Here is a 23,713-nt window from a genome sequence, read left to right as displayed (position 1 = left end):
GTGTCTCTTGGCACTATCTGAGAGTTTCTGCCAGGGAGGGAACTTGGCACCTTCTGCTTGCAAGCAGGCAGATGCTCTTCCCAGAGTTGCCCCATCCCCCAAGGGGAATATCCTACAATGCTCATGCATGTAGTCGCCCATTCAAATGCAAACCAGGGTGGACCTAACAAAAGAGACAATCCATACTTGCTACCATAAGACCAGCTAAGAACACAAGAACAATAAATCCAGTGAGAGGTTTCAGTTACATCCGGTCCCTGGTCCTTCCTAAGCAGGCCTCATCGGACAAGAACCCCAGGCCCATACCCCTTTGTTATCCAAGGCCAACCCAAACCATTGTTAGTTTTTGGATTATGAGCCCTTTGGGGACAAGCAGCCATCTTCCCATTCCTTTGGCTTATGTAATCTGCTTCGTGAGCCGCTTTGTCGAAAAGCAGTATATAAATATTCAGAGTAACAGTACTATTTAGAGGGAAGCCGCAAAATAGCTCTTTCATAAGAAGCTGCTTTTCCTCTGTGAATGGTTGGGAGGCCAGGCCGTTGAACTGGGCTCTGTTCTCCCTCCCTCCCTCTCCACATCATGAATTAACCTCAGTGAGTCAGCTTGATGTTGTGTCCCATCTCAACTTTTTTTCTTTTTTCAGTTGTCTTTGCCAGACCCGATCCTATTCAGCCACAGCTATATTCTTCCTGCCTCTTAGGTTTAAATTCAGGGCTTTTGGAGGGAGAAGGTTTTTGTTTCCCTGGGCAAGGAGGCAAGAGTAGAGTGGCTACGTTGCATTCACAGCCACCAAGCATTTGTTTCATACAAACATGTGAACAGTAAATTCTGGAGCCAGCACCTTAATTCTTAATTTCACACTGCTCCTCCTCCTGCCCATTTGCTCTCTGGTCTCTTTTTCTACCCCAGCCTATTTTTCCCCAACTACTGCTCTTTATCCCCACCAGCATCCATCCAGTTTTGAAACAATGCTATGTTGTTAACCTTCGTTGGCATTGACGCTTGTTTGCTTCCGTTAACTTGCCTTAGAGAATTTGAAAATCTGCCGTTAGTTGATGCTGTAGAAGAATCCTCATGACTTAACAAAACACTCAGGTTCCGTTCCCAGATAGCTTGTAACTACAGTGGGAGGGATTTCAGCACGAGATGCCTTCTTCTTTGGAATCCATCTGTCCGAACATAAGAATAGCCCTGCATCCTCTTTCCCAGAGTGGCCCACAATCCTCTCATTAAGGCCCACAACCTTACTGTTTTTACTCTAACAACACATGGCATTATCGTATGTGCCATGTATGTATAATATGTGCCATGAATTGTCCCCTTTGCTAAGCTGGGTCCACCCTGGTTTGCATTTGAATGGGAGACTACATGTGTGAGCACTAAGATATTTCCCTTAGAGGATGGGATTGCTGCATGCAGAAGGTTCTAAGTTCCCTCCCTGGCAGCATCTCCAAGATAGGGCTGAGAGAGATTCCTGCCTGCAACCTTGGAGAAACTGCTGCCAGTCTGTGTAGACAATACTGAGCTAGATGGACCAAGGATCTGACTCAATAGAAGGCAGCTTCCTATGTTCCTAATATCATGATTGACCTTTTCCACAAACTTCCTCTGTGTTAATAAATGCATAGGATCAAAATATGGTAATACTGAGGTAAAGGTGTGCATACCACTGCAAACAGACATTTCCGAATGTTTGAATGTTTGATATTCCAATGTAAATTACTGTCTTTTAAATTTATCTTAATTATAGTTTATCTTTCCTTTCACTTGTGGTACCCTCATGTGCTTTGGCGCTACAAATTGCGCATGTTAACGCTATTATAATCGATTGAACAAATCACATTGAGGTTTTTGCCAGATCAGAGAACCTCAAAGGCAAGAATCACGTTTTCTTCCCAGCCTCTTTTTCCAGTGGGCAACCACCTACTGTGCTTTCCTTCTCAAGTGGAGGCCGGTTTGTTTTAATTGGCCTCTCCTGTCGTGGATTATGCCAATGTGACTCTTTGAAAATGGAGTTCAATTAACTACACGTTGGTTTCTTGTATGGACTTGAGATCTAAAAATAATCTCCAAGTTTTATGATCTATACAGTTCCAGTCTCCTCTGTAAGGGCCTCACCCCCTAAAATCACTGAGTTGTGGCGTGGGATTTAAGCCACCAAAGCCTGGGGGATTTCTGGTGTCTTAGACCTTCCAGCTCCTTCCCCTACCAGCAAGCCATGGGGTAAGAGCCATTGTTCATGCAGCTAGAGTGGGGAAGGCTGATCTGAGTTTCAAATCGTTGGTCCCAGCCTCCACTGACAGCAGAGCCGTCTGCAGCATATTTCCTGTCAAATCTTAAAGGCAGCTCAGAGCAAAATCTCATGGTTTTTCCGATATGTAGCTCTCCAATATTGAAAATATGCATCTTGGCCCACCGAAGCATTACTGGACCTCACATTCTGTTCTAGAAGACATATTTGCTGGCATTCTAACCGGCAATAAAATTGATAGGGGTTAGAGGATTAGTGTGAAAAATATAAGACACATGTATTCATCATGCATTCTTACTTTCTGCTCCATGAGCTTGTAAGTCATAGGCTAAAACGTAGATCTAACACAGAAAAAATGTTGTCTTAAGACAAATGCATCTGTGGTTTTGCCCGGTTGGTTGCACATGCATCCTCAAAATTTAACCCAAAGGGGAAAGGATGGAAAGTTCATCAATGTTTATCTTACCCAGCATTTCCAAATAGAGTACATTAACTAACAGTATTGGGAAAGTCTGCGTGACCCCATGGATGGAGGGCTAGCAAGCTTCAGGATGGGGTGTGTTTTGAAGAATATATCCATTTCCATGTTCTTAATATATCTTTTAAGAACACTGATCCATTTTGGTGAATAACACCAAAGGTGTAACTCGTCCAGCATTCTACAGCCAGCAATGGTAACTTTGGTGTCTCCGGGACAATCCCAACCTGGGCCTAATAGTAATTCAGCTCTGGTTTTTGACCGCAGCATCTTGTAGTCAAAGATGCCCCTGCAAAATGGATGCTGACTTTCTAGCTATTGTGTCTATCAAGTCTTGTCAGTAACTATCTACTTTAGCCTTTGAAAAAGTCGTCAAAACCAGTGACCATCACATCCCGTGGCCACAAGTGCTAGAAGTTGACAAGACACTGCACAAAGGGATTATGGCCTTTTATTTATATAGGTGGTTTCAGAACAGTTTGATTTGATGATGCCCATTCTTGTTCCTTTGAGAGACAAAGGATAATTTCTCTTCTTCACACCATTCATACATTTTATACACTCTCTCGTCTTCGCAGACATTATGTTTTCTAAACAGAAAAGCTCTAGTCAGTCTTCCTAAAGATGAGGCACTGCCCACGTACAATGTTGTTGCCCTTTGCTGTACTTGCTTCCATTCTACAATTTCACTTTTGAAACAGATTGGCGGGAAGTGTACATTGGACACACCTTAGTTTTATATAATGGTATTCTGTTTGCCACTCTATTTTTAATCCCTTCCCTAGTCCTCCTTAATACTGAATGTGCCTTCAGAGCCCATGGTGATTGATCCTGTCAAAAGCTTTTTGAAACTCCAAACAGATAGTATCTGTGGGGTTGCCCTGCCCATGTTCTTCTTCACTGCCTCAGAGAATTCTACCCCTTCTATATGTCTTGGCAAGGTGCCGGGGGAGGGCATTGTCTCAGATCAAGGTTTCCAGCAGCCAGACTGCAGTGTCTGCCTTCCTGTACCACAAAAACACTGTGCCAGTCTCTGGCCTTGCCATCTGAGCTCTGTGCTTCGAGGCCATTAGTCCCCTAAGTGTTCATGATGGGCAGACCCCAAGGGCCAGTCTTTATTGTTCATCAGGTCCTATACAGTCATAGCTTCCACTCAGTTGTCTCATTATAAAAGGTGTAGCCTTGTGAAACTTCTGTTCAGTTGCTCTCTTTTGCCAGTCGAACTTCTGCCTGCCTGACTCTGACTGCCCAACTTGCTTCCGGTTCTTTCGATCTCCAGTTGTTGTTGAATTGTAAACCTCCCTGAGCCATTTTGGAAGGGCGGTATATAAATCAAATAAATACATAAATAAAATTGCAGCCTGTGGAACTTGACCTCCTGCCCATCTTGACCTGCATTATCTGCTTCTGCAACTGTGGACCATGTTCCTTGTCTCTGACCCCTCAGACTGGCAACCAGGACCCCCTGCAAACCTGAAGGAACTGATCCCCAAATGGGCCTTGACAGTTTTCTCGCCTTAATAATGGCGACCTTTTGTCAGGGAGAGCACTTTGCACTACAGGAAAAGTGAGGTTCCCCCCCCCCCAGTGCCATCTTGTAGCACATGTTTTTATTACTAAACAACGGCCCCTGGAGAGGGAGAAAAGTTGTGCCCTTGAGTCAGTGTTGACTCTTGGTGACCAGAGTCATGTGGTTTTCTTTGGTAGAATATAGGAGGGATTGACCACTGCCGCCTCCCGCACAGTGGGAGATGATGCCTTTCAGCATCTTCCTATATCGCTGCTCCCTGATGTAGGTGTTTCCCATAGTCTGGGAAACATACCAGCGGGGCTTAGAACCAGCAACCTCTGGCTTGCCAGGCAAGTCAATTTCCCCGCTGCGAGGGCTAATCCTAGGCGTTAAGGAAGGACTGGGCAACAGATATCACCATGGGGATGTAAAGGGAAGCCAACTAGAAGCAAGGTTGAAATGGAATGAGCAGCAGCCACTTCTCAGGGCTGAGCCAGGGTTTTTTCTGAGGTTCAGGAAAGGAGTTTGAACTGAAGAAAGGGTGACTGCGTTTAGGTTGGTGGGGCACAGTTCAGCTCAGTGCATTGCAGTTGCTCCAGGCCCCAGCATGAGAGGGGCACCACTTAATATTTTGCACACAGAACCATGGGCTCTTAAACAGAAAGCGGACGACTGTTCGACTATCTGGGCTTCTCCAAAAGAGTAATTGGTTTTGGCATTGGAAAAGTCCATCAAAAATCTGTGGCTCCCTAAAACCAAGCTCACATATTAGTGCATGTGAGCAAGTATTTGGAAACTGTATTTAAGATTAGCAGTGCCAGCTGCACATAAATATTGTGGAAAGAATTTTGCCATGACCAGAAAACATTTCTTTAAACAAATAACCCATCATTTTAGTTTGCTGTTATGGAACCATGCTGTTTGCTTTATGCCCAGAGCTTTCCTGCCTCTCAGCTCATGGAAGGTTGTGTGTGTGCATATGTCTGAACCATTGGTTGAAATATAAAATATCCAAAGCTGTATAAATACTTATAAAATCCCTGCAGATGCATGTGCACGCGCACACACACACACACAAGTAGGACCTTGTCCAGGGAAACAGCTGTGTATTGCTCATTACAACGAGGTGTATGCACAACTAGGTGAACGCAGCAGCCTAGAGATACACATATCAGACGGTATATAAAAATGATAGATAAATGAATAAATACATTATGCATCAGGTTCTGTACCTGTCTCGTAGACCACCTTGAAAGAAATTCCCCATTTCTCCACTGCCTCTGCTCCCCTATATCTGTTCTCCTTCCCCCCACTTTTGGATCCAGCCGTGCCAACACCAGCCCCTCACGGAACAGCCCATACTTTTTCTTTCTCATTACTGGGGGTTCAGGCAGTGAAGGTCCCTCTCTAGAGCTAGCAACTGGAACAGAAGCCCTAACTTTCCAATATACTTCCTACTCACCCCAGTTTCTACTTTTTGTTATATATTAAACTTAAGAGACTGTCACATTTTTGTTACCTTTCCACAAATGTTTTGTTTTTTCTTTTCCTAGGCATCTTTCATCAACAAATTTGACTACTTTTATAGAGCTCACAATAGCGAAATCGTTGTCTTTGAAAATGTTACTGGACTTAACATTCAATCACATAGGCTTCAACCGGACTTTGTGAGACACCATTCTAAACTCATGCAAAAACAAACCAGATGGTTTGTCCTTAACTTCGAGTTGATACACGTCTTCAGAAAACCCATTTATATTTGGCTAACCTTTTGTCATCAAACATCTGTCCTCCTTTCGAGTTCTAAAAATCAGAACCAGACAATACATGTTGGAGATCCTTCTTACAAGATTCTTTGTATATCTCTTCAGGGTATGCTTTTCCAGAGCAAATCTTCCCAAGCTATCAGCACGGTCCGGGGAGAATCTCTTTACAGTATCTAACCTGAGAGCTTGTTTAACATCCGCGGGGCTTGGTGAGAATTCTGGGCCGTAGCCCAGTAGATACACCATCTGTTCTATGGAATGCAAAATGTTTGGGGCAAACTTCATCATTATACCACAAACGTGTATAACACAGCCCCATGCCCTCTATCTTCTTGCACACACGTGTATACACACACACACACACACACACACACAATTTCTCTGCAGGCAAACATACATCTGGAGTCTGCAGGGAGAAAATCAGCTTAGGAAGAGTGATTTGGAGCAGCAATGCTAGTAGGGAAAGGGTTAGGTTAGTTCCACCTACCGCTATTCAGAACGGATCCCCCTGTCCCGGGGGATCTTCTGCATGCACGTGAATGCTGTGTCACAGCTATGGTTCCATATTCTACTGTAGTTACCCATCCAATTGTGAACCAAGACAGGCCCTGCTTAGCAAAGGTGGCACACTTTCCTGTGCACTCCCACAAGACCAGCTCTCTCATGTTGCTTTAACTATTCCACATTAGGTTGTAGGTGGGGATTACATTATTGAATGTCCTCTCCTGCTTAAAAAAAGCAAGCACAAAAACTTACATATTTGTGTGGAATTGTAGGCTGTCCCTTGGCAGCAGTTGCACTTTCTTTCTCAGGATTTTGGGTCATATATATTTTAGGCTGGTGTAACAAAACCACAGTTGTGCTGGCTACCTTGCATTTGAGCACAGAGTAGCACCGTGCTTGTGGCACACTCTTTGTGTGAACCTGCTACCATGGGCAGAAGCCAGACTGTCTTGCATGCCATCACATACCTACACTTAGGTAGGTTTGCAGGGGCATGTCAAGTATTGTACAGTAAGCTGAATTAGAGAAAACTGGCATCTCTCTAGGATGGTGTGATTTCCAGCAGAAATAACGTCAGCTTTGTTTTGACTGACATTTTTCATAGCCGAGGAATGGAACCTCTGCAACATCTCATCCCTTTTTCCACTGTGAGTTTTTCTTGCTAAAAGCAAGTCATGCTTCTTGTTGATCTTTCACAGCAACACAGCTGCTGTGAAACCTGCATTCTGTAGACCACTTACTTCATAGGTACTAATTTGATATGATTGTGTTAAATGGCTCTTCCATTGGCCTGTTGATTTCCATGACACTTTCTTGGAAAAACCTCTGTGATTTAACATGTTGCACATTAGTTATTAATTATTCTGCTGCATGTTGCAAAATAATGCATTCCTGTCTTTGCCTGCTTCATGCCTATCTTTTTGTTTTCGTACAAAATGTCAGGTGTTCTGTTTTGGAAAGAGCGCTGACATATAACTATTGTAGCCATTAGAACTCCAGAACCATCATCTGGACTTTCTTTTCTTTCCCCCCTACTATCCTGATCCACATGAGGAGTGAAATTCCTTTTCAGCAGTAATGGTATTTAGAGCTCTCTCCCAATTACATTTAGCCGATTGAATCAAATGAGTTTTAATTGATCCATGCATGTGCAGATGAATTAGCAATAGCAATAGCACTTACATTTATATACCGCTCTATAGCTGGAAGCTCTCTAAGCGGTTTACAATGATTTAGCATATTGCCCCCCAACATTCTGGGTACTCAAGAATTAACGGCAATTCTGAAGAAAATGGTATCTGTTGCTTTTAGATAATGTTCACTCATCTCACAGTAGGTACCACTTTCAAAATGGCATTCCCCTCTCTAAGAGAAAAAACATCATCTTGACATTTATCATACACTTTGAGTAATAATGCAAGAGAGAAATTATCAAATTTGATTCATATGCTTCAAATTTATTAACTATTCGTGGTAGGCAAAAATCCATAATTGAAGAGAAGTTTCTACTTTAGTTTACAGTGGACAAAAGGAGTTGAGAAGGGAGATTTCTAAAAATAGGTATTCTCTTATCGCTCCCCTTATATGGCTTCTCTAATTACTACTTGTCTGTGCCTCCAAAAGAGATCTTCTGATCTCATATCCAAAAGATCTCAGCAGCTGAAGTAATTCTATGTATTTATTGGAAATCATGAGCTTAAATATAAAGACCTCATCTCATAAAATGTTTACTTCTAGCCCTGTAATTTCCCATGCCTGTATTTCATTTCTAATTCAGTAGTGGGCCAGGGACAGCAGCAAAGCAGGCTCCACTCAGGAAGAACCACAATTACACAAGAATTGGTTTAATATTGCTTTGATTGTCATGGTTCTGCCTGTGGAATTTGTGCAGAGGAGTCTCTAGAAATCCTTAGTTCCTTCACAAAATTATAGCTCCCATGAATTCTTATGTGTATGCCATGTCAGGTGAGATAATTTTAAATTTCTGGTGTAGATATGGCACACATCTTCTGAAGAGAATGATGGTGGACTTCTTTGTGACTTCAAAAAAGGTATAGAGGAAACATTTTTGTGTAGGGTATAAGGGCTCCATAAGCCTTTGAACATCGGGCAAGTTACAATACTACCACAGTTGTTCTAGCCAAGATTCTCCGAAGGGAGTCATGACCTTTTCAGAAGATTCATTGGACTTTATTCTGGGCATGTTAATGGAATCCCCTAAAACTACCTGAAAAACCCATTCAAGACCTCTGCCCAGTTGATTTTCTCCTGTTGCCTTCCCTTGGTTTTGTGATGTGACACATTTGCACAAGGTAAACTTTTCTGAGTGAGTCCCTCTCAAGCATGCCCACAGAGCATGCTTGGAACATGCTTTTCTGCATTGGTCTCAAGACCATTTCAAGTGATAGCAACCAGCAGACATGCATCTTTGTCGGTGTGTTCCAAGCAAGTGTTTGGAAAATCCTCTGACATCTTTCAAGATACATATCTGGGAATTAAACAGTTCTATGACTGGCAGTTATCTGGTTCCAAAGCTGTAGATCTCCTGTCATCTTCTCAATATGTGCCTTGAGAATATGTCAGGGAAGTCAATGATGAAAAGTTGTCTTTGGAGAATGTGACTTACCCAAGGACACCAAATAGATCTACTTTTGAGGAAAATACTTAGGCAAAATCCATTAACTAGAGATAAAAATATGATTTAATAGGGAATAGCTTTCCTTAGATTCCAATACACACTGCAAATCAATAAAACAAGATACTCTGTTAAAACACCAGCGTATCCTGTAAGTCTCTGCCTTCTTTCTCATTCCACATTTGTATCTGTGGTGCTTCTCCTTACCAGTACTGTGGACTAGTTGGATGGCACTAGATGAAAGCAAGGAATCTGGTTGTAATTTTGTCTTTGCGCTTTCCTCTGACTGATCCCATTCATTTGACCACTGGGGTGGCATTATGTATTACATGTTGCACATTCTCGTTGGCTTGGCACAAATCCACCCACCATTTGCCATTAAAATCCCCCAAACTCTCTACCAAGAGTAACCCGTCCTGTCAATTCATTTCTGCAGAACACTTTTCCTGCCCCTTCATTCATGGAAAACTTCATCCACATTTCTGCAGACCAACAAAACCACAGACTTGTTGGCTTCCTTTCCTGACTCTGAGCTAACCTTTTGAAAACGGTGCCTCTGGTTTTGCAGTCTGCTGACGCAGTGCTTTTGGGGGTTGACCAGTCAATGGTAAATTGATAAGTTGTTCTTTCTTGGTGTCCTATGTTTGATTTAGTATGTTGCAACATTGCAGATTGATGTGGAAAAGGTTGTAATGAATAAAATCTACTAGAGCCAAAGCATATTTTGGTCTCTACTGGTTTTCCTATCAATGCACTGCAATTACTTCTCTCGGAAAAAAGGAGGGGAAATACTATCAGGCAAGTACCCTGATGCTTGCGTGTGTCAACTGCAGTGTACCTGTTACAAAATTTTAAAAAGCATGTCGCTAGTAGCAGGCGATGACAAAAATGGTTTTGTTGGGGTTTTGTGTCAATTTTGCATAATCTAGTCTTCACGTATTGATAGACTATTATTGTCTGCTAGATTCTTCAGGGAAGGGTAGGCAGGAAGCCCAAGAAAGAACTAAATGGAAGAAAATCCTAAGTGGCCGTGTTGGTCCATTAGGGGAGAAAAATCTGCAGTTAAAAGTCAGGTAATGCTTTCTTTTAAGTCCAATTAAAAGTTTAAAAAAATTTCAAATTCAAAGCTTTCAAGTTCTGCAGGACTCATTAGGCGGATGGTAAGCCAAAGGACAGGGGTGGGGGAAAGGGGACATGTTGTAGGAGGTGTTCAAAGGGTGGGTAGCAAACTTGGATCAGCCTCTAAAAGCTGTGTGACAATTGCAGTGCACACAGAAAGCTGCTTAGACAAGGAAGCAAGAAATGGCTCTCTATCCTGTTTGGAAATACAAAGTATGGAAGTTAACTCAGTCCTGTCTCCCACTTTACATATGTTCTCAAAGCAGGAGATGTGTTTTAGGTTTTGCATTAGACAGAAAGTCAACTGCAGCCAAATTGTATGTGTTGCAAGCATTTCACTCCTCAAAATCCCACCATCTGGTAATAAAGAAATGTATATCCTCCTCAGTTCAAAAACCCCTGTCCTAGCCAGCCAATGTCAGAATTCTCCAAATCACAAAATTGTAGGTGGCCACACTAGTCCCCCTCACCTTTCCAACTTGCCATCTTCCCGATGAAGTTCTGTAGGACTTGAAAGCTTTCTTTGTGATCCTTTTTGGTTAGATAAAGAACAGAACTTTCCTCAGGTGCAGACACCACGATCCATTTCAGAAGACAGTCTTGGGCTGCTGAGTTGCCCATATCTCTTCAGGGGCACCTAGAAACTGGCTGCAGATGAGAGTACCTCTGAGGATGCAGAGGGCATCTCCAACATTATGTCATTGCTACTTTTATGCACATGTGATTACGAGGGAGGACATATAATTCGGGTTCCTCTCATTTCACAGAGTAAGCCCTGAGGGTAGAGGGAGTAATTGCAGTGAGGCTGTAGAGTTAAATCAGTGTTATCACACAGCAGCAGCATTTTGAGCCGCGTTTGTGCCTTTCCAGCTGCTGCGTCTTTTGCCCTCCATTCCCTAGTGTTTGTGTATGGTTGTTATGGTGAAACAATGAATTCTTTCATAATTGGTACCCCTGGAGACTAGTTGCTTTCATAAGAATTCCTGGCCCTGGGGAACATTAGTTGCTGTGGGGAGCCAGAGTGGTGGGCCAACTGAGGGTGTGATTGGCAGAAGACGCTATCTGTGTTTGGAGGGCGGGGAGACAACTGAATGGGATAGAAGGATTATGATAAAGAGTTTGTATCGGGGACATCCTGAATATTTTGCTGTTTAACACTATAGTGGATGCTGCTGCTGACTAGTCCCATTGAAAGTCTCATTTGGAGACTTTCCAAGATAAGGCATCTGGGCTGATGTTTGCCTCTGCAGTTCTTGCCAGGCTCCCAATCCCCAGCTGAAATTGTGTTGAGTTTGGAGTGGGAGGGACAAAGTAAAGCCTTGGCCAGCCTGTAGGAGCAATGTCATGCCTCTGGGTAGGCAACGTTGGCTCATCCAGCATGCAATATGCCTTGTACTAGAAGCCCAAGATCGACTGGAGATTCTGCCAGCTCGCATGCCATCTCAGTGAGCAACAGTCTTCTGGGCTGAATTTGGTCTCTGGGGTGGTGCTGATTAACTCCCAGGCTTCATGAGGCACATGGCATTTTGACAGCTTTCATAAGTTCTTGATTTCCTTGCCAGATATAACCTGTCACAAATAACTACTGATTCAGCACCCATGGTCCACATACATGGTCAGTGAGGCACTTCTCAGATGCAGTATATTGTGGTGGTCTGGAGGTGTAGAGTGATCTGGAGATATTGATAATACATTGTTTCATAGTAGTCCATTTACCTTCCAAGAGCATCAATCTGTCTTATCCATTCTTTTGCCTAATCCTCTCTTAAAGATGTTTCAGCTAGTAGCAGTGAGTTCTATACGTTAATTTTGTGTTTCTTGCTCTTCTACGGGTCCGTAACATATTTTGAAAGAATTTCAGACTCAAGGCATTTCTTCTAACTTGCAACTTCAAGCAAAGTAAATGTCCCACAAACTCCTCCTTAAACAGGAATTCTTATACTTGAGACCATTTTAAACCTATTGACTTCATCAAGTTGAAAATAATGTTCCTGAACACTTTTCTGCGGGAGACGTCTTGTTGAGTGACTTCACTTTGGCAGTAGGGGCGAATCTGTGTGACCAGGATTGTGATGTTTCCCTCCTCTCCTTTGAGGAGCACCTCCCTCTCCTCCTCTACAGCTGCTGCTGGAGCTGTTCCGAAGCCAACTGGTCTGCCTCTCAGCTCCATTAATCAGTGGGCATGTTCCCACTGTCATGGTTTTGAGGGCTGGGATCTGTATAAATATATCCCTTTCCTAATCAGGCCTGCAGATCATTGACTCTTCTTCTGTGGTGAGGGATGAAGGGCATTGCCCGAGTCGTTGTGAATTTCTTTTCTTTCTCTGGCACGTCAAACGACTTCAGCTGTGTGTGGGGAGAACAGCAGTTGTCCTGGTGTACCCTTCCTGCTGAGAGTTGCATTTCCCACAACTTCCCTTGTTGTTCGGTTCAACAGCCGCAGACTCCCTTTTGCCAAGTGAGTCCTTCCCCATCCACGCGATGACTCCCTGCCGCTTAATTGAATGGCAGGGTGTCAGAGCCTGGTGCTTCCTTCCCCCAGGTGATTATTTGCTTGAGTTTATAAAGGCATTCATAACTACTTCTTTACCGGCCGCATCTCCCCAGCTCGGAATCTGGCTTCAATAACAATGGAGAAGTGTTTGTCTCAATGGAAAATATTTTTGCTTATGGAAGCAGCTGCCCATGAGCTCACTCTCTGGAAAGCATTTGGATGGCTCTTATGGAGCTTCCCTCCCTGCCGCCCCTCCTCTCCTCTGCACAGTAGCACGTTTCAGAGCCAGGCGTTTAGAAAATGAACCTCCGGAGTGCTTTGTTTGGCGCCCCAGCAGCCTTGGGTTTTGCCTCTTGCAAAGGACACATGTCAAGCAACCCTGTCCTTTCTAGGAAACACATGCTGGTTAGGGAATGTGTGCTTCATTTCAGAACATACAAGCTAAGTATCCTTAGCTCCATGAACCCTCGTGGGACAGACATTCTAACTGGAAGACCATCACTTTCTTGCAACAAACTTTCCCTATACCGTGAAGCTCTCTGGCTGTTGCTGAAACAGTTGTAGTTCAACAACCGCTGGAGAGCCAAGGCTGCCTATCCCTGCCATAAAGTATCTGTCTCATTTTTACAGAAGCCCCGGTATTCGGGCACACAACAAGGACAATTGGAAGGAGGGGCGGAGGAGGAAACAGGGCCTGCAACACATCTCTCCCCTCGATCTGAGGTGATATAAGGGGGTGACTGAGGAGGAAACACTGCCCCACACCTGAATGGCCTCCCTAGTGGCACTGCATGTGTGTGCAAAGTGTTGTGGAATGGCTGAGCATACTGTGGATTATCTTTGGTAAAGTTTGGGGAGCCTTTGAAGGGATAGACGTACATCTCCTACTTTAGGTGTATGTTGGTACCAGGAGTTGGTCTGCCACTCCTGTTTGCAATTCTGTTCTGTCCATAACCCGGCTAGTAAAACATTTCTCCAGGTTAGTAACTTTGTGGGGCTTAATTACAAAGCTGAGCCAAGCAGTCAGTAGCTGATACGAGCGACAGCTCTGCCTAACTGCGGTAGGTAGCTTTAACAAATGGAGAGAGATCTGAAATAGAACTTTGGCACCGTTTCTGATCGTTGGTCATCATTGACTTGAGCTTTTGCACAGGGTGAGCTCACATACCTCCAGATTGGTTCCAAGTAAATCATGCTAGAGATCACTTCTGTCCCAGAATACCAGTATGAAAATGCCCACCCAGGGTACCCAATACCGGGGATGGGGGTGGGGTGGACAGGACAGGACAGGCATCTCATCATTGATCTCAGTCAGCAACATGTGTTGGGCTGGCCCTGAACAAACTTTCTGTCCCAAAGATGCTGAGCGTCCCTAGAGAACTGTAGGATGGACGCTGGTTCTGTTTCTTTTCTGCATCCATATATTGGTGGGCCAGGGGAGGAGAGAGATAAAAGTCAGTTTTCTGTCTTCCTACTACACTGTGGCTTCAGCCGCTTGTTTATCTTTTAACTTTCTCTTGACAGGTTATCTGAACCTCCTCATTCACTTTTTCTTGGAACTGATGAGATACATTAATTTTCCAGTTGCTTCATTTGCTTTGTAACTGGCTGAGTTTCTCTTATTTTCATTCTTCATCACTTGATACTTTAAATCAAGATATTTCCCTCTGTTTCAAATGACAGTTAATTCGTAACAGATTTAGATTTTTGCTTATTCCCCACACTTCTAGCTAGTGGGGAGAAAAGGCAGAGAAATGACAGGAGTAACCAAAGACAACACTTGATTATGTTTTGGGAAGTGGACAGAATTCCCATGTGTGGTGGCTCTGTGTTCGGGCAGTGATTTGGGAAGAGCCACTTTCCAGGGCTGGCTTCTGCTCAGCATTCATTTGCCCCTGCGTCTCATTGCTCCATTCTTGTCAGGTCCTAGCTGGGTTCAGTGACAAGCGCCAGATTCTGGACAGTGCCCCAGGTGGGAGGGCAGGGACCGGAGGGTCTGGAAGCAGGTAACCGAGTCAAGACCAGCAGAAATCTAGTTCCAGTGCAATGGACAGAGGAGGGGTTGCAGTGATGAGTACATTATCAAGGTCGGGCAGACAGTGAAATTCCCAAATGTGGCAGTCCAGGAGACGGGACAAGGGTGTCCTTGTGGCTTGTTATAACAATGTGTTGCTCGGACTGAAGAATCGGCCTTGAAGCAACAGTTACATAAGGTCAGTACTTTCTTTCTAGGCTCAGGAAATATTCAGCTTTCTTGACACCAGAAGAGAAAATGCAGCAGACACATAGGTTTGTCACTCATGACTCAGTATTGGGTAAGATGGAATTCACAGTAATGGTTGGCGCAAATCTACGGGAACTGTTGTTGACCATCTTATAAGATGACCCAACGTTGTTGTAAAATGCACAGCACAGATCTCTCAAGCCAACTATGTTCCATCTCAAATTTTCTATGGGTTTTGTTGATTCTCCTGAAAAATCTGGGAATATGGACCAGAATATTCCCATGGACTGGGAATATGTGGTTCTCGGTAGAGAAGTGGATTACAGCTGAATGGCATGGAGTCGGGTAGAAAACACCTGTGGCAACTTTCCCAAAGTTACAGTGCAAAATAAACAGCAAAGCAGCATCCATAATTTAATCCACAGGTCAATTTTAAAGATACCTCATTGAGTTAAGAAAACAAATGCTATTATCAGTGGAGAGTAGAACAGTTAAGATGGGGCTTATTTGAAAGTACACAGCACTTGCAAAGAGGGTAGAGTTCAGCCCAAGTCCTTGTTTCCTCAGGTGTGTGGCATGCTGGGAGGAGGAGGAAACGAAAACAAATTCAGAATGGCCTTTGGAAAGCAGGGTCTGCCTTAAATATCGTTTCAGCCAGAAATTAAACAGGCACCACAAGGTCTTTTGACCCTCCTCCCCCATCCAATCTGTTAGGCCAACGATAGACTGAGGATGTTTAAATAGTCTGTGGTTATATGGCAGATTGCATGGGCTTGAGCATGTATCAGCAGATTCTGAGTTTCAACTGCATGTTCCGGATGTGAACATGTGGGTGCTCCCTGCCTTGCTCCCTTGGTTTGGTGTTCTAATACTGTAATGCTTGTATTGTTTCACCAGATGGTGCTGCAATGTGACACCCAGTGGCATTAACACGCACAGAATAAAGGTGCCTCATTCTGTATAACTGAAGAAATGACGAGCAGATTGTTTTGTGGGAGGGGGAGAAACATTTTATACAAACATGGGGGAAGTCCCAGAAAAAAGCAACCATGCAAGAGAACTTTCCCAGAAAAAGACCTTCTCCTTTTAAAAGTGGCGATACTCTTCTGTTTATCAGGGGGAGAGCAACTGGCCCTCTCCAACCCCAGCACAGCATCCCTCCAGTGGCTGTCTTATGTTTCTTTGTAGACTGGTAGCTCTTTGGGGACAGGGAGCCATCTTATTACTTTATTATTGTTTTCTCTGCGCAAACCACTTTGGGGACTTCTGTTGAAAAGCGGTATATAAATATTTGTGGTTTGTTTGTTGGTTTGGTTTGTTCTCCAAACTGTGATATGAAAACTCTGCCTCACTTGGGTATGTAGAACACAGACAAACAAACCCATATGAATCTTTCATTGTCTAAACTCACCCTAATGCTGAAGTTCAGAGCCCATTCATGGAGATAACTTCTATTGAATGTGACTCATATACATGAATGGAGCCTACTTCCAAGGAGTGTTTTGGGCTTGGGGATATGGCATTTTGTGCAGTTTTCCAGATTTTTACCATCTGTGGTGAACCGCCTGTCTTTCCTTCACTTCCCTTTGCGACTTTCTCAATTACATCATTTGGGGCTGTAGATGGCAGTCCAAAGTCTTTGTTGGATTCTAGATAACACATGAGGACATTTCGTCTGCAGGAACAAATTTCATTTTCCAGATGCAATGATTACGTGTTTTTTTTAATTTGAAAATTAAAAATATTCTGTTATATTTAGTTCAGCTCTTAGCCGATTATAGTGATATAACCTATTTTTAAAAATCTATGTAGTTCTCTTTTCTACGCACATTCTTGCAATAGTGTGTTAATTGTTGGTAATCCTCTCAGATCTTCCCCATTTTGTCCCAGCCTGGGTTTGCTCACTCCAGATGTGCCCTATGCAATATTTTGTGATGGCTTCCCTCTCCTCTTGTGGGGGTGGGGGAATGAAATCTACATTTGACTCTCACAGCTGCTGTTTCTGTTATTTTAGTCTTTGGAATTTATCAAGAGAGTTAGATGTGATAAACCACACGAGTACGGCTTTAGGAGCCAACTCTCTTCATTTCTGAAATCTTAGAGTGTTCTTTCCAGGCAGGGCAAGAAAACATGGAAAAAAGGTCTTTTTAATCATAAATACATTCTCTCTCCAAAAAGAAAAAAAGACAATAAAAATGGAAAGTTTTGTATGGAAATGTGAGAGTTTTGTTTAATAAACTTCAGGTTATTTCCTGCACAGTAGAATTTACTCTTCTTGTGCAGACAAAGCCGAAGTTGAAGTTCTGTATTTGGGCGCTTTAAAAGTTTCAGAAAGTTGTCACAGATTCTCCTTCAAGTGGCTACACCCCATACCTTCCTATAACTAAGCCTAAGTATGTGTCACTGAAATAAACACACACTGCTTACCTCTGTTTCCATTTCCCTGTTGTCTCCCTAGTGTCCACACCTAGATTGCAAGCCCCTTGGGGCAGGGAGCTATCCTCTCATTCTTTGTAAAGCAGGCGTACATGCATGACATATTTTATAGATAATATACCACCTAATGGTGCAGTGGGGAAAGGTTTGAAGGTTGCCGGTTCGAATCCCCACTGGTATGTTTCCCAGACTATAGGAAACAACTATATTGGCCAGCAGCGATCTAGGAAGATGCTGAAAGGCATCATCTCATACTGCGCGGGAGAAGGCAATGGTAAACCCCTCCTTTATTCTACCGAAGCAAACCACAGGGCTCTGTGGTTGCCAGGAGTTGAAATCGACTTGACAGCACACTTTACCTTAATATACCCAAGACCACATAAGCAGTATTAGTAACTCAGTAGCATTCTTTTACCAACATATCCTCTTTGCGATTAAGATGGTAAGGAGTCATTAGCTGAGGGGTAAAGTGAAAATTCTAATCTATTAATCAATTGTGAGTGGGGGCACATGAGCTGTTGAATTTTGCTCTGGATTCATTGAAATAGAATACATGTGCATGTGGCATTTAGCGATGTAGCACTTTGAGGAGCAATTTTAACTGAGCACATTTTATAGTGCTTCCGGAGAGATGCTAACAGCCCCTTTACTCCAAGGTATAAAAGCATCATTTTCATTGCATCTCATGCTACAGTATTACGTAGAGGCTGCCTGCCAATTCAAATATTTCCTTGGAATGGTGTGTCTCCAGCCACCTTCGTGCATTATGCTTACCTCTGCTTGGCTTTCACTGAGAAGTGATTTGAGGTGATCTTATTTAGAAAGCAGCCCCATAAAACACTGGCAAGGTCTTGGATCATTTCCAGTAACCGCCTGTGTTGGTTTTGCAGTGCTGTCTCTGGGGTCCCCCTTAATTATCCTCTGTAGAAGGAAGAACCTGTTGAGGACCACCAACAGGAGCACTGACTCATGAAATCTGAACCCGCTGGCAGCCGGGAATCCATTAGACAATAATTTATTAACTGCTTACAATGAGAGAGCAGAATTTATCTAACACTCTGATTTATTGTTAGCACAGTTGTTTGGTTTCCTCTGCTGGAAAAACAGGTTGCTTCTGCAGTGATTGTGCTTTCAAAACTAGAATTGAGTGGCAACCATGCAGAGAGGGGCAAAAAAAAATCCATCTTCTTGGATCAGCACCACTGGTTTTGCCTTATCCAAATGGTCAGGTGAACTTTTAGTGACAGCACTCTACTGGGCGAAGTTGCCTTGCCTTGCTGCTCTTGGGTGCAGTCAGACATAGGATGTTACCTTTTTAAGATGGGGCCATAGGAGAGCAGTAGCACTTGAGTTTTGCACGCAGAAGGCCCCAGTTTCTGTCCCCATGTTCAGCTGAAGGGCTCTGAGAACAAGGCTGAGAATGTGACCTTCAAGAACTATCAATGGCCTGGCCAATGGTCTGACTCAGTATAAAACTGCATCATACAAGTTTTTTTTTTTTTTAATTAAGCACAATTCTAATTAAAAACACACAGTAGCAGCCAATCGTCGTCATAACAGGAAGGACAGAGTTCTAAAAGCATTCTGGAAAAGAGAGGTTGTTACAAGCTTTTTAAGATCAGAAGAGAATCAGCCAAGCCCAACTCCCCTGGGGAGGGAATGTCATAGGCAAGGGGCTACTGCCAAGAAGGTCCTAGATCTAGCCCCCCTTGTTCAGGCATCCTAAAACAAAGGGCATGTGGATCTGCCTGAAGAATATCACTCCATATTTTCCCCCTGAGAATGCCATGTGCTTGGACTGTTCAGCAGCTGCAAGTGTCATTTCATCTATTGAGAGTTTAGATTTTCTGACAGTCTCCTTTGACAACAGCTGCCTCCGTGGTGCATTCTGCTGAATCTCTACAGCTGCAAAGGTGGTCCATTTGGGCACACAGTTGTCTGTGTGTTGCATTCCATAGGAAGCCATTTAACTTTTAAAGACAAGTGAGTTAGAGGAACATGGTCTGACCTCAAATTTGCTAGAAACGAAAACCATTATGGAAGGTATGTAAAAGTCAGTTCCGTTTCAAGGAGTTGCACAATGTCAGCAGAATACACGGAAAAAGTAAGGCAGAGGACCTATACTGCCAGGGATCTTTAGGGACCTTATAAATGACAACGTTTAACGACATTGTTTTACAGTACAAATGTCAACATCTGTAAGGATTTAATAAAGCATACCACATTCCAAAACTCAAAGCATAAATTGAACTATGGGGTTCTTAGTAAAATAAAGTAAGTAACACTGAGAAGGGGAATTGGTTAGAAGTTCATAGCAGAGCTTGAAATGTGGAAATAGATGTCTCAATTTTAGATTATATAATAGGACCGCTTGCATAAAAATTTCCGTCTGAAGACTTTTTCTTTTCTTTTGGGCAAATGCAAAACAGAGGTGTGGGAAAGGAGAGGAAACTACATGGAACGTTTTCTTGAAGCATTTGGGGAGGGCTGGGTTAGGTGGTGCTTTGATGAGGCAGAGGCCACCAAGTGTCCTTGTCTCAAGCAGAAAGCACTTTGGGGCCAAATATTAGCCATGGAAAGTCAACAATATGAGTCAGGTCCAAGCTAGGACTTCCAGTGGAACTTCCTGGATACAGTCTCTCACTCTCCCTCACTTTAGAACTCTTTTCTTAATTTCCTTTGACAGATACCATGCATTGATCACGTTGGCTTCATTTTTTAAAAAATTCCCTACAACTGGTTTTCTGCTGCAATAACAATGTTTGGAACTAGAAAATGATCGGCCAGAACAATAGCTGTATTGAGACCTCAAATGAGATCTTCCAAGCTTCCATCTTAATAGCCTGACTATGAGAGCGTATAGGGGGTTGAAGGAGATTGTCTGGTACTGTGATGCCTGTGAATATGACCAGTCCACGTGATTCAAAGAATGCTGGGCTTACACTGGACCTGCTTTGAATGCACAAGGTCCCTGTTTCAGTCTCCAGCGTTCCAAGTAAAAAACATTTGGGGTGGCAGGGCTCTGAAAGAATAGCCAGTCTTGGGTGTTGACTCAGTGGCTCATGATGGTCTTTGTATATTGAGGGGAAGAGTATTGGTCACGGACAGTGTGCATGTGCGACAACGTTGGCTTCCACTGCTTGTAGTAACTAGAAGCCAGGAAGTCCTAGAAGGCCAATCTCAAGTCTGTCTGGTAGCCTTTGAGCGAAGGCAAAAAGCCGTCTAGCACCAAATGTTCTACGGTGTCCCTTGTTCTTGCTGAGCACTCCCTGGTTGGCTCTGCTGCTTTGGGTTACTGGCATGCGGTGTAACCAGTTTTCAGTCTCTCACAATGACCAAAAAAGCCAAAGCTTTAAAGGTGGCTAATAACGCTGCAGAATAACATTGACTTCTATCTTTATGTTTTGATTTAGAGGAAGGAAAATTAGAAATGTTTTCTTTGCTCAGAGCCTGCTCTTCTGTTCCATGGATGGTATTGTGTGGGTGTTCTTCAATGTAAACAAGGTGTACAAGGAGGGGTTCTTGTTTTAGTTCATTTTTCATTATTGTTACCAATACCACCTATGCAGGCCTGGACAGATTAAAGCAGACCTCCTATACCCCTGCTTCTCCCCTTCATGGTGTTTTTTAACCTGCAATAACCACTGGTGTGTCTTGAAAATGCTTTTAAAGAGTCAGCTTGTCCAAAAATGAAAGTGAGCGTGGAGAGATGTTCTGGCACTTGCTCCTTTCATAAGGCTGTGCCTGCTGCTTCATCATGGGCAAGAGGGTAAAAAGTTCAATAAGAATGTGCTGTATCATCAATAATCATTGGGCATCCTCTGAGTTGAAAATTTGGCTCCCTATCCCATTTGAGTTCACCTCCCCTGCCCCTTAATTGTTGCACCTAAAACCATGATGGACTTGAAGATGAATCAAATGAGAGAGTAGAATCTTCTTGTAATCCTGTGGTGGTGTCACTCCATCACCTTGGTTTTGTCCATTGCCGTAGGGCCAAGCAATAAATTGCAACAAGCATATGATTGGTGTAACCCTACATAGCTGCTGCAGGGGACCATCCAGGTCATACTGTATGGTGGAAGACCTTTAAGTCTTTGCCCCGACCACCATCCCAGTCCAGATTGGCTCACCAGATTGGCTCATCAACATCCCACTCTCACCCCCATGGCTGTTTTGTCGCAGGAGGACACCACCTGTTGGCACCAAAATAATCAAATGAGTGTGTGCACCTAGGAGAGTTTATATTTCACCTAGTTCACAAGAGTCTTTTTTTCTTCCCCTTTTTCTGGTTCAGTGCATGATTAGAAAGCATGTTGGTATTGTGTGCATGGGCCATAGCACAATGCTTCAGAAGCATAAAGCCATACCCACTTAACACTCGCAGCCACTGAGTTGCCAGGCATAATCTAGTGCATGCAGATGCAGTTGTAGGTAAAGGTATTCGGCAAGCTGGATAGGAACATAGGAAGCTGCCAAATACTGCGTCAGACCATAGGTCCATCTAGCTCAGTATTGTCTACACATGGTGATGAAGAAAATGGACCAGCATTTCCCATTACTCTTCTTGCTGCTGCTTCTCCTGATTGATTGCTTATTTTTACTCCCAATCAAAAACATAAGGAACATGTTTGCCCAGACAGGATAATAAAACCCTGACTCTAATTCCTACATTCAGCTAGCAGACTCCCTATGAATAAACACAAGTAAAAGCCAACCATGCTCTCCTCCCCCTGCTCCTATCACATCTTCGTGGATCCTCTGCAAGCCCTCACAGGTAGGCAGAATTCCCAGCCTTCTGTTTGTATTGATTCTGGCTTTGGGAGACCTCTTGCAATAAAAATAATAACAGGCTTGTCATTCATTTTCAAGCATGAATCCACATATGACTAATTCTTTCTCCATAAAGCTGTGGCTTCTCCTGTTGAGTCACAAACTTAATAAATGTCTCTGCTAGCACAAAAGCGGGAGGAGGGGAATGCAGCCTCAGCACAATCACTAACCGCTGTATTTTGCACCAAGTGAGATCTGCAAACAATAAGATTGCTCTGAATTGCTGTGTGGTTGTTCTGAGGACTGAGGCCAAGAATCCAATTGTGATGATAGGAGCAAAGGACATTCTCACTGCAAAAAAGCAGAATTCAGCTGGATTGTGTGTTTTGGGCTGTGATAGGATGTTGTTTGTGGGAAGCACGCGAGCCTCATCATCACTACCAATTCGTTTTTGTAATGAAGAAGATTGAAATTGGATGGAGCTGAGAGACCCTATGCAAACCATACATGGAATAGAAGGCCTTCTTGCTTGGCTTTATTTTGCTTCCGCCTTCTCAGTGCAGCTGCCAATCTCCTGTCCGTAGTAAACTGATTCTTTCCCCACTCGCCCTGTATGAATTCCTCCCTTTGTCAGAATGAAACAAGTTGTAATGTAGCTTGTGCACCAATACAAGCCTTGGTCAATATTAACCAAGGTTTGCACACCTCGGAACTTGCAGAGCCGCTTTAAACCCTGGCTTTTAAAAAGCCTGGTTAGCATCAGTCATGGTTCGCATTAGTACAGATGTAATGTTTCACTGTGTTTAAACCCGCTTCTCTTTGCTTGAGATCATAGGAAGCTGCCTTAAAGGAAGTCAGGCCATTTGTCTTCCTAACTCAGTCTTGTCTACACTGTCTGGCAGCGGCTCTCCAAGGTTTTCGGCAGGAGACTTTCAGTTGAATTGGACGTGCTAAGCAGATGCTTAAGCAGACGTGCTAAGCTATGGCCCCATATCTTACAGTGCTCACCTGTGGTGACCCATCTAAATGCAAACCAGGGCAAAGCCTGCTTAGCAAAGTGGACCGTTTATGCTTCCTAGCCCTCCTACTTAACGAGCATAATTAAGATATTTGCCACTTACATCAATACCCGCCTCTGCTGTACTGCAAACCAAGACTCCACTGCTTTTCCTTTGTGCCTTTAAATCCCCAAGCACAAGAAAACCCAGTGATGCGATAAATAGCAGAAAATTAGGCTGGTATTGCTTGCACTCCTGACCGTGCTCAGCTGTTAATGGATGAAAGAGAGAAGAGGGTGCTCTGTGAAGGACGATACCCTTGTGCATCTTTTGTTTATAACTGCTCAGCCCCTTACTGTTCATTGAGACGGGTGGGGTGGTGTTGCCAGTGTCTCCTGATGGTTCTGTTTGTTGTGGCTGAATTTGCTTGTGTCTTTGTAGTAGTAGTAGTTCATTCCATTTCTGTTCTGCCCTACTTCCAAGATCTCAGGGCAGCACACTTCGTTCTCTCCCCACATCCTTTATAT

The 23,713-nt window shown here is 43.5% G+C and overlaps 1 protein-coding gene across 10 annotated transcripts in view; it reads left to right on the top strand.

Moving 5' to 3' along the window:
• The window catches only part of RALGPS1 (Ral GEF with PH domain and SH3 binding motif 1), a 167,997-nt gene that overhangs the window by 95,860 nt on the left and 48,424 nt on the right, over positions 1-23,713 (top strand). The window lies entirely within an intron of this gene.

This window comes from Hemicordylus capensis, chromosome 17 (genome assembly GCF_027244095.1).
Source record: "Hemicordylus capensis ecotype Gifberg chromosome 17, rHemCap1.1.pri, whole genome shotgun sequence".
NCBI lineage: Eukaryota > Metazoa > Chordata > Lepidosauria > Squamata > Cordylidae > Hemicordylus > Hemicordylus capensis.
The sequence above is the reverse complement of the archived record's forward strand: the minus strand, read 5'-3'. Positions and strand labels throughout refer to the sequence as shown.